Raw genomic sequence first — 11,379 nt, forward strand, 5'->3', positions numbered from 1 at the left:
CAATACAATACAAATAGAGAGTAGATGGTCAATACACAATTTGAAGAAAAATCAGCAAGTATCTTTGTAGGGTTAAGACATACTGGGGTACAAAAACACAAACTGAAAGGAAACTATTGTGGTTGACCTCAGTGTGTGCAGAAGTGTAGAGAGAGATGAGACAAAGGTCAGGCCTCATAGTTAAAATAGAGACGGATGAGAATGCTTCAGGCGGGTTTAGTTCTTGAGAAAGATGTTCCACTGAATGGAAAGAGACGTAGACGCAGACAGATTTAGTTTCTCTAAAATAACTTAACTAGTGAACTGAGCACATGAAAAAGGCCAGTTGATCGACACCCACTGTCACAGATCGAGGTCATTACAGTCATGAAGCTCATTCTATCACTCTGTGAGTATTTCTTCTTTACGTGTGCGTATGGTTTAGAGTGTATGTTGCAGAAAGCGAGAAAGCGAGAGAGAGAGAGAGAGAGAGAGTGAGAGAGAGAAAGAGAAATATATCCTCAGTCAGCTGTTGTTTTTTGAGCTGCACACAAGGTGATAACAACCTTCATTTGGTGTCTATTCTGTGGACAGTATTATTTGTGTGTGTGTGTGTGTGTGTGTGTGTGTGTGTGTGTGTGTGTGTGTGTGTGTATATGCGTACCTGTGTGAGTAGATGTGTGTGTCTGTGTGTGTGTGTGTGTGTGTGTGTGTGTGTGTGTGTGTGTGTGTGTTTGTGTGTGTGTGTATTTCAAAAGCACGAGAGCAGGCCTTTAGTCTGAGAAACATCCCACCTAGGGATAAGAATTACAAAGATGAGTTTGGGAGTGGAGTACATTTGTGCATTTGTACATAATGTGCTGTTGAAGGTCACACATGTTTACCATGAGACCCTTTGAACAGGGGAGGGGAATTCACTTCTAAAAACAAAACTGTAAATATAACCTTACATTACACACAGATACAGAGAGACAATACAATACAACAATACAATACAAATAGAGAGTAGATGATGAATACACAATACATTTACATTTACATTTAGTCATTTAGCAGACGCTTTTATCCAAAGCGACTTACATATGTGCGACTTACAATGTATACACATTTTACATTTTACATTTACACTGATGGCACACTGCACATCAGGAGCAATTAGGGGTTCAGTGTCTTGCTCAAGGACGCTTCGACAGGGAATCGAACTAGCAACCTTCTGATTACCTTCTGATTACTAAACGACTTCTCTACCACTGTACCACCAAAAGGAGCTAAGAGGGTTAAGACATACTGGGGTACAAATACACAAACTGAAATTAAACCATTGTGGTTGACCTCAATGTGAGCAGAAGTGTAGATAGAGATGAGAAAAAGGTCAGGCCTTATAGTTAAAATAGAGACGGATGAGAATGCTTCAGGCCTTATAGTTAAAATAGAGACGGATGAGAATACTTCAACAGGTTTAGTTCTTGAGAAAGATGTTCCACTGAAAAAACGTAACTAGTAAATTGAGCGCATGAAAAAGGCCAGTTGATCATAGCCTACTGTCACAGATCGAGGCCATTACAGTGATGAAGCTCATTCTAGCACTCTGTGAGTAGTTATTTTATGCTTGTGCATATGCTTTCGATTGTAGGTTTCAGAGAGAGAGAGAGAGATAAAGTGAATTATATCCTCGGTCAGTAGATGTTTTTTGAGCTGCACACAAGGTGATAAACTGCTTCATTTGCTGTGGTATTTCATGGACTCTATTATCTGTGTGTGTGTGTGTGTGTGTGTGTGTGTGTGTATGTGTGTGTGTGTGTGTGTGTGTGTGTGTGTGTGTGTGTGAGTGTGTGTGTGTGTGTGTGTGTGTGTGTGTGTGTGTGTGTGTGTGTGACATGTATTTTAAAAACAAGATTGATTCTAACAGACCTGTAAACTGATTAATTTCCGACCTAGGGGTAAGAATTACAGAGATGAGTTTGGGATGTGAAGTCAATCTTAGTTGAAGACAGAAATAACAAAAAAAAGAGAGAGATAGAGAGATAGAGAGAGAGAGAGAGAAATTTGTTCAGACTAAATCAGTGAATGTGTAAATACATCTTACTCTCTAATGCTTTCAACAATGGGATGTCATATTCACACTGATTCTGTCTTGGTTTCAGTCTTGGGATTCCTGAGATATTCCTGTTGCACAGCAGGTAAATGCACATTTTAGTTGTTGTCCGAGACTTTTAATCTTAAATCAAAAATTGTTTGCGTGGAAAGGTGTGTTTAAATATGTCTGATGATTGTGCCCTTTCCTCAGAAAGTTCCAAGGCTGTAGTTATTCGGAAGCCAAACTGGCCGCTGGTTTTCCGAGGAGAAAATATCAGCCTGACATGTGACATACAGGGACAGCCAACTGATGGTCACTGGATGTACAGCTGGTACAGAGACAATTATAAACTGGGAAGTCTATCTGAAAAGAATGACATTTCAGTGGTCCAGGTTGATGAAAGTTTCAACAACGTCCCTTATATATGTAAGGCTCTCAAAGAAAACCAAAGGCCTCTTGAAAGTGAACCCTACGGAATGTATGTATTAGGTGAGTCTCCAGTGCAAAAATGCATTCCATTGTCAGGTTTAAATGTGCTATATGCAAGATAGCTAGCTATCAAGTCTGGCTAGCTAGTGTATCACTTAGTTTGTCCACCCTGCAGACGTTACCAAAATTTTGGCCAAGATTGTGGAGGTTAAATGCTACAAACATGTTTATGATTGAAAGATATCTCGGAGACAACTAGCTTCAATGAATTGAACTTTTTTTTTGGTAAATTAATTTAGTCAAGGTGCATGAATGTTAATGGCAAGAAGTAGAATTGAAGCTTGTCCTACATACATCCCTTTTTCTACAGTCAATCAAACGTTGTTGATATTTGAGCTCAACAGCCAATTTAGCACACCTTCCTTCCATGCTTCTGAAGCAACATTTTGATTGGCTGGAATTGTTAATGGCTCAAAAGTGGGTTTTTTTTGCGCACATTCATAATTGACAGCTAGAGGACTGAGTAGCAACTTGCTGAATTTCATAAAAAAGTATTTGATTAGAATAGCGGACGGCACCTTTAATTCCACAGGCATGACATGTAGATCAAATACAGCTCTTGTTTGTGTCCATATTTGTTTCCACAGCTCCATCTAAACCTACAGTAGGGTCACAGGATTACCCTAAAATAATTAGATAAAAAGATATTAGGAGGGTTAAGTAAGGGTTGCTCAGGAAATAAAGAAACTGCTTCAGATAAAGTTTATACTATTTTTCACTATTGGAGAGTTATTAGAAAAAATTGTTAGATTACAAATATATCGTATGAGCTTTCTATTTGTCTACAAAGTAGAACTTTGCTACTTTTTTTCAATTACTGTATGTTAAAGAAAATTGATGATTTTACTGAGTCTCTTAGTAACTGGACATCTAAGTAGTCCAGCGTTTTTCCAACATGTTTTTCCAACACTAATTGCATCTATTTTCCTCACTTCATCTTATCTATTATGCTCATATCCAATAATCATGATTATATTTTTTGGTGTCTTCTCTTTCTGTACATCTCTATTCACTCTCTGTCTGAAACGCTCTGGTAGAGCTCCTGTGTCTTTAAGCCCCCCCTTCCAATCTCAGTATGCTCTTATTGGTCAGCTAGGCAGGTAATAAGGATTGTGTTACAAGATTGTGTCATCTTGTGGAAGAGAGTTACTCCCTCTGGCATGTACTTTGGGATTTGTAACTTTGTAGATCGTTTACATGCACAACAGTCTATATAACACACTAAAGGAAAGGGAAAAACCAGAAACCATAATAGGCCCTCCTTAAGTAATTAATTAAGTTCATTCATTCATTCTTTCTTTATCTCAAGCATACCTCAATGTCTTTCACATCATTTTTGAAAAACACTGTATAAAAAACCTATACTGGTTAATACAAATATGAATGGTAATTATGTCTGTACAGAGATACCCCGGGCCACAATCCCCATCCAGTCTCCTCAGCAGCCCTTCTACAGTGGAGACAGAGTCACTCTGAGGTGTGACATCACACAGGGTCTAGGCTGGGAGTATCACTGGGAGAGGAACAATACAATTATTCAAAGGTCTATCAATGGATTCATCACCATCTCACTCCCTGAAGAGAGTGGTCACTACCAGTGTTATGGTATCAGAAGACAACTGAAGAGCGATGATTCTACAATTTCAGTTTTTATTACTGGTAAGATGGACACTTCAGCTCTGTTGTTATTAATTTGTTTTTAGATTCGATTGTCATAATTTGACACTGCTGTAGATGTGCAACTTTTATTGCAATTGTCTGACAGATCTTTTGTTTCTCCATGTTTGTTTCCAAAGCTTCACCCACAGCTACATTAACAGTAGAGCCACAGAGTCCAGTGTTCAGTGGAGAGACGGTCACTCTGACGTGTGTGATAGAGTCTCTCAGTGGATGGACATATAAGTGGTTTAAAGGGTCAATCCCTAATCTGTTGTTTGAGTCTGAGGGAAACACCTTCACCATCACTGCAGCTGCTAAGTCTGATGAGGGTCAATATTGGTGTCAGGCAGAGAGGAAAGACAGACCCACATCATCAGAAATGAGTATTGCAGTTCATATTCAGGGGAAGGGTGAGTATATCCATCATTTCTGATTCTACATCTTTAGTTCCATATTTGTGACAAGTAGATATATTGCGGCTCTTAATTCCCACGATTTATTCCCACAGCCCTGCCCACATCTAAACTCACAACACAGCCCAAGACTCCTGTGTTCACTGGAGAGAATGTCACTCTGGAGAGGGGAGAGAGAACCACAGCATCACAACCCAGTACAAACGTGAACAGTAAGTAATTTAATAATCAAGGATGGTATTGTAATGTTATTCGTGATATTTTTTATTTGATGTCCTTAATATGATAGATAGGACATGCAGGTCCAATGCAGTGTCTGGATCATGTGACTTACCTTGTTTGTAAAGTCTTGACTGATTCATTTCCAGGGTCTAAACCCATTCATCTTATATTGGGGGTGGCTGTTGCTGGGGGTTTGACTGTGGGACTGGTCCTCACCATCATCATTTTAAAGGTTGTTCCACGCTGCTGCCGAAGACAGAGGGGTAAACTGCTGCATTTGTCATAGTTATTTGTAGAGAAAACTTGCTTTGATTATATTCACCATAGAACATAAAGGTACAGTCTGTGTTTCTGTTTAAAGGTTTTTGATATTTGCGTTCAACATTCAAGCAAATTAGACCCCTCCTTTCCATCCTTGTGTTTATTTGGCTGATATTGTTTATAGTTTTGTTGAAGCCGCTATGATTGTTTCCCATTTACAGAGCCAGGTCAATGTGCAAACACCAGAGTTGTTTGATCACACACACTGAATTGACAGCTAGAGGACTTTGAGGAGCAGTTCACTGATTTTGAGAAAAAGGCGTATTGGAATAGAATTGCAGACTGCACCTTTAAATATGAGTGAATCTGTAAGAACCCAGATGTGTTGCTTCTGTCATTCAGAGGGATTGTGTGTCTTGTGTGTCTGCAGGTCCTGTGTCCAACTCCTCTGGTGCAGAGCAGTAAGTAGAAAGGAACCATCAGTCCTTAGTTCATGTGGCTAAAAGCCACCTTATTTGGACAAGAGGTGTCAACAGAAATTAGCTTGCTATCACTGATAGTTCAAGAGCTTGTCTTGGCATTCAATGTGTTTCAGAGGCTTAGTTTCTCGGCTAGACCAATATATTATTGCCCTTTGCCACAAGTGGTAGAGGAAATTACAAGCAAGGATTCAGGTTGAATTTCTAGCTCTGTGACTGTGACTCACCACTTTGCTGTGATGTGAATGTTGATGTGCCATTTAGATCTCTGTCTCCCTCTAGTGGCCTGGCTGAAAGAAACACCAGTGAGCACCAGCACCAGTCTGATGGCGGTGAGGAAGGTCTCTGATTGGGCGATAAATCACCTTTCTCTGTTGTATATTTAACCATAAGGACTACTATTTATCTCTTATCACTTAACACTCTTTAGTGCAATGCAGAATATTTCTTGAAAATCTCTGAATGCTCTGAAAGCTCTTAATGACTGTATGAGGGACCTAATGCCAATGCTGTTGTCTCTCTAATAGGAGGTCTTCCTATTGAAACCATTTCACTCACAGAGCTGAACCGACCGGGTAAGGTTTCAACAGACAACTGTCTTTAAGACCATGGTTGTGTATTTTCTCACGGATCTAATCATGTGTCAATACTGACTGATATCTCTTTTTTCACAGTGATGGATATTGTGTATGATGAACTGTCACTAAGCAGAATGGGTGAGTATCAAACACTCCAGATGGACAAAATAATGAATTATTAATTATTCAAATTATAATGAAATAACTTACAATGTTAATCCTCACCTACTTGACTGAATAGTTTGGGACATTAATCCATTTTGTAAACATTTGTCACTTTAATCATGCGACGGGAGAACGGCAGTGTAGACCGACTACGCCACCCAGTTTATAGAGATGGGCCCCTAATTTAAAGTTTGGTGTCTTGTGTTTAGTGTTTAGGTTCTTTGTTTGGTGGAAGCAGCACTACAGATTCATCCAGACCTCGTTTCTGATACAAAAATATACAATTTATTACAAGCACTAAAATATAAATACAATACAAGTCCATATGAATCAGGCCGTAGGCCACTGCCGAATGAACCACAGTCTACAATGTCCAAGAGTCCGCCGTATCCAAAAGTCCGCAAGCAAAGTCCGTCAGCATCCACCACTGCACCACAGCTGCTCACGTTGGTCTGTCAATCACGCACACTCGCACGCACACAGAGAGAGAGAAATCGCCAGTATCTCCACAAGTAGCAATACACACTCACAGCAAACAGAAAGTAAATAACCAACACACGAAAAGGTAATAATATCAACCAAAAGTAAATCAACCCAAAGAAAATAGCTACTTGTGATAGTCCGTGAAGCTCTACTTTGTATGGTGCTAACCGTAATTCCTCAGCTTATTAGTGGACAAGGCACACTCACCATTGAACCGAGAGCAGACAAATCTAACTCTCAGTCAATATTCATTCAGGCTTCTCTCAGTCAAACGGACGACTCAGGTCAGCTCTTTCCTGGCAACCCACGAATGTAGAAGACGGGGGATCTCCCCGGCCTCCACTCCAACGCAGTAGGGAACCAATCAACTTCGGATCTCGTCGTCCGGTAATCCAGTAAACGCCAACGAACCACAAAAGCTCTTCCACAGATGCCACCTTTGTTACTTTTTTTCAATGACTGTTTCATTAAAGAAAATTGCCAACTAATTACCAACAATGGTTTTCTGAACTCATTTTTTACTCTGCTGAACTTAAATGAAGATGGAGACGGTGTAAATGCCATCTACTCTCAGGTCAATCTGCCTAAAAAGGGTATGTATGAACGCTACCACATGTCATGACACAACACACACTACATGATGTTTTCTAAACAAAGTTTGGGAGGAGCCCATAGGGATGATTGAGGAGGGTTAACAAAGAGTCATCTAACCTGCTGTCAGGACTGAAGACAAATACTGAAGCTGATATTGGACTGAAGACAAATATGAACTTATTTTACCAACAGCTGTTTTAACATCCCAAAGGAACATTTTGAACTGACAAAGATGGGTCTTTGATAACTCAGGAGATCTAGATGTGACTCATTATTGTTTCATTAATGTATTCGTTTAATCACAGATATTTCTCCTGAATTTCTGGATGAGAAACAGTTTCGGACAAAAATGAAAAGAGGCACTTAATCATACTTTAAAAAGAAATCGCTTGGCTCCAGAACAACTTAAAACAGTCATAGGTTATCATTATGATAGGGCTCCTCTGAATGTTGAAAAAAGTCCCATTCATTTGATTGGGCCACCCCAATGTAGGGGGATCTGATATTTGGCCATTGGCAATGGGCTTTGTGCTTCTAATTCATAACCAGGGGCGGTTTTAGGCACGGGCGACCCGGGCAGCCGCCCGGGGCGGCACTTTTTCATAAGACGTGGGGGGCGGCAAGAGCACTTAAAAAAAAAAATCATCTTTAATCAATAATTATCTGTCACCAGTCATGCTAGAGGATCCTTCAGATGCAGGTTTATATACAGTACTTTTGGAGGAAAGAACTGGAAAAACACCAGGGCCCATTGTTTTTACTTTCCTGTACTTTATCTAGAATAATGTTGTATCAATATTGCATCAATATTGATATTATTATCAATATCATAATCATATAAATATAGTAATGCCATATATCTAACACGAGGTAATGTCACATATCCTAAATTGACTAATTAAAAATCAGGAGTTGTTGCTCACTCGGTTCTTGGATAAAAGAGTGCTAATGATGATAGTATTGGCTTCATTTGTGTGAGATAATTGTACATTCCTTGGAAAGATCGTATGTCTCAAGACGTGAAACTTTAATGCACAAATGCTGGATTGGTTTAAGGTGACGGCAAGGTGTGGGTGAGAGAGCACATATCTCTGTAAAACTATTATGTTCTGCAAATGCCTCTTTTGATTGACTGGTGGTCTTGATGTAATGCTATGGCTACCAGCCTTCCAATGATGGCTTGTGTTGTTACACTATTAACTAGCCTGCTTCTCAACAGGTTTGAACTAATGGACTTGCAACAGTACATTTTAGATCATGTCAAATCATCAAGCCAGTAATCCACATAAGAAGAATAGAGATTAGGTTTTTAAATGCCAGTAATCCACATTAGAAGAATAGAGATTGGGATTTTAAATGCCAGCAAGACAACTGAAGATAAATGCGAGACATAAAACACTTGCGTTTAAACAGATGCTATGAAATTATAGCTACTTTGTGCTTCTTTGCTGTCATCTAACTGATACTTTTTTAACCTTAAAATATTGTGCTTCTCCACATAACAAAACATTGCAGATACCAGGTTCTTTCTCTGAACGATGACATCCCTAAATAGCACAAACATAAACCAATGTCATAATATAATATAGTGTAATACATAATGATGTAGGTACACCTGGAATTCGTCCATTGTGGTTGACTTTAATCAGTAACTTGTCTATGGGTTCCCCCGGAAACTACGTCAGGTTTTACCTGTCATAAAAATGTAACCTGATGCTTTTCTTAACCACGCCCACCTGAGCGTGGATAATAGCCGCATCTCCCCAGATGTGACCCTCTCTCTGTCGGCGCCCACCTGGCCAAGACCTCTCTTCCTCTCCTCATCTCCAACACCGCTTGGAGCACACCGTCACACGGTGAAGAACTACTCTCTTTGTTCTCACTTCTTACGGCCGACATATGCCTAAGATTTCAGTCACCGAACTGATAAGTGAGACGCGGTAAGTTTAGCGAAAGCAGCTAACATTAGAACTGCTAGCTAACTCTACAGAAGGCAAACTGCAACGTTCTGAGCGATCAAATCCTCCGACCTAAACTGCAGTAAAACAGAGACATCACAGCAAGGACAACTTTCTCCAGCTACGGACGGCATCATCACTTCTGCTGTTTCAACATCGGACTCGCCAGTACGACCCTTTTCATAAAGGACTGGTAACTCTGACATTAACTGGGCATTTTAGCTATCCTAGCTATTCACAACCTGGCTAAGCATAAGACTGTTTACATGCCATTGTTCATGTGTTTCATATGTTTTGTTAATGAACGTAACTGTTTATATATTTTCATTGTTAGTTGGTAGTTGGCTTCGCCACACCATCTGGGTTATCGTTAGGATTGCTTCTCAGACACATAGGGTCTTGCATGCATCACTAACCATTTCCCTCTTTCCTAACATGGCATCTTAATCGCGCACGATTACATATACATTGGCCTTCACATAACCACACACGCGAAGAGAATACTCGAACTTCGCGCTGCATATAGGCTCGTCCTTGTTCACATCACATGTATGTTCGCGTACGTGCACACACATGCACGCGGAACTACGAGGATCAGACAAAGGAACACACACACACACATTCTTTCTGGCGCGCTCCTAACAGCGCAACCCCGAGCTCACAAGCTCACACACACACACTCCCTCTCGATTACACATACACCTATTCCTTCAATTCATTAGTTAGTTGCATTTAGCTAGATTACATATTGTGTGTTATTTTCTTATCATTGTGTAAATAAATACTTTGATTTATATACGCTGGTTTATTCAATGTTGCACAAGAATGGACGTTGCCAACCTCTTCTATTCAGAATTCTAATGACCTTCAACTATACTATTAGTAAGGTAACTTTGGTTGTAGTTATTAATTTAATTATTAATCGGAGTTCCAAATTGATAGTATAATATATTTTATGAGACTGATATATTTAACGAGACTGATTTGTGGATTATCATTATTTTGACCACGTGGAGGACACTACACTTTGTGTGGCGCCCCCTAGGTGTTCAACTTAATTGATCTGCCTTTGTGTTGAATGGTTGATGCCTGTCCAATCGGGTGAGACTACCAACATATTGTTGCTGTTGCAAGGACAGCACCAGTGTGTCTTGGTGGCCCTCGCAAAGACGGTATCACAATTTACACACAATTGCACCCACATTCACCCGGCTCCTGCTCACAGGGTAAGTTACCTACATAGTCTGGTACTCCCATGTGAGGCTGGTACCAATTTCACCTACATAATTTGGTGCAGCCCGTGTGAGGATAGTACTGTTGGCAATCATTCATATTTGTGCAATATTAATGTCAGCTTAATTTCAGGCCAAATTCAGAATTTGATATTCTAGTGTTAGACTAGGCAAATAGTCATAACACTCACTGCCACTAGTCTGTCATAGGACTAGGCACTAGCTTTACTTAGAAATAAGTACAAAGCTTTATATATCAAATTGAGCTCACAAGCCATTTGATATTTAATTAGTGAACCATCACTTTTTCCAGATCTTGGAAACCTTGGAACTTGCTATTGCTGCTAGCCATTCAGGTTAAACCTACTCTGTAGGAATTGTGAATTTCTGTCCAGCATTTGAATACCACGTATTCAATGCAACATTGTCAAGCTGTCAGAATTAACTGTGCTAAATCTTCTGCTTCCCTTTTTAACTAAGTCACAGCGTGCCACCGGCCCTGTGAAAGAGAGCTTGGACCTGACTGTTACTGCCTTGCATTCCAGCCAGTGAAAGGAATAGAGACTGAGAGAGAGCCACAGCGTGCTACCGGCCCTGTGAAACAACTTGTGCACCTAGCTGTTACCACCACGTGTTCCAGCTTGAGTCTAGCCAAGGTAACTCCCTGACTGTTACTGCCCTGCATCTCAGTTAGTGTGCCCAAACTTTTATGCCCACTAGAGCCACTAGATGGTGCTGTAGCTATACCACATTCACTGGAAGCTACCCCTCATAGCGTAGGCTACTACAC

The 11,379-nt window shown here is 40.2% G+C and overlaps 1 long non-coding RNA gene across 1 annotated transcript; it reads left to right on the forward strand.

Moving 5' to 3' along the window:
• Window positions 1-5,020: 5,020 nt before the first annotated feature.
• LOC116224615 lies at window positions 5,021-5,969 on the forward strand. Its single transcript, XR_004165650.1, has 3 exons — window positions 5,021-5,102; window positions 5,531-5,561; window positions 5,862-5,969. It is a non-coding gene; the product is annotated as an uncharacterized LOC116224615 (long non-coding RNA).
• The last annotated feature ends 5,410 nt before the right edge of the window (window positions 5,970-11,379 follow it).

This window comes from Clupea harengus, chromosome 18 (assembly GCF_900700415.2).
Source record: "Clupea harengus chromosome 18, Ch_v2.0.2, whole genome shotgun sequence".
In the NCBI taxonomy this organism is placed as follows: Eukaryota; Metazoa; Chordata; class Actinopteri; order Clupeiformes; family Clupeidae; genus Clupea; species Clupea harengus.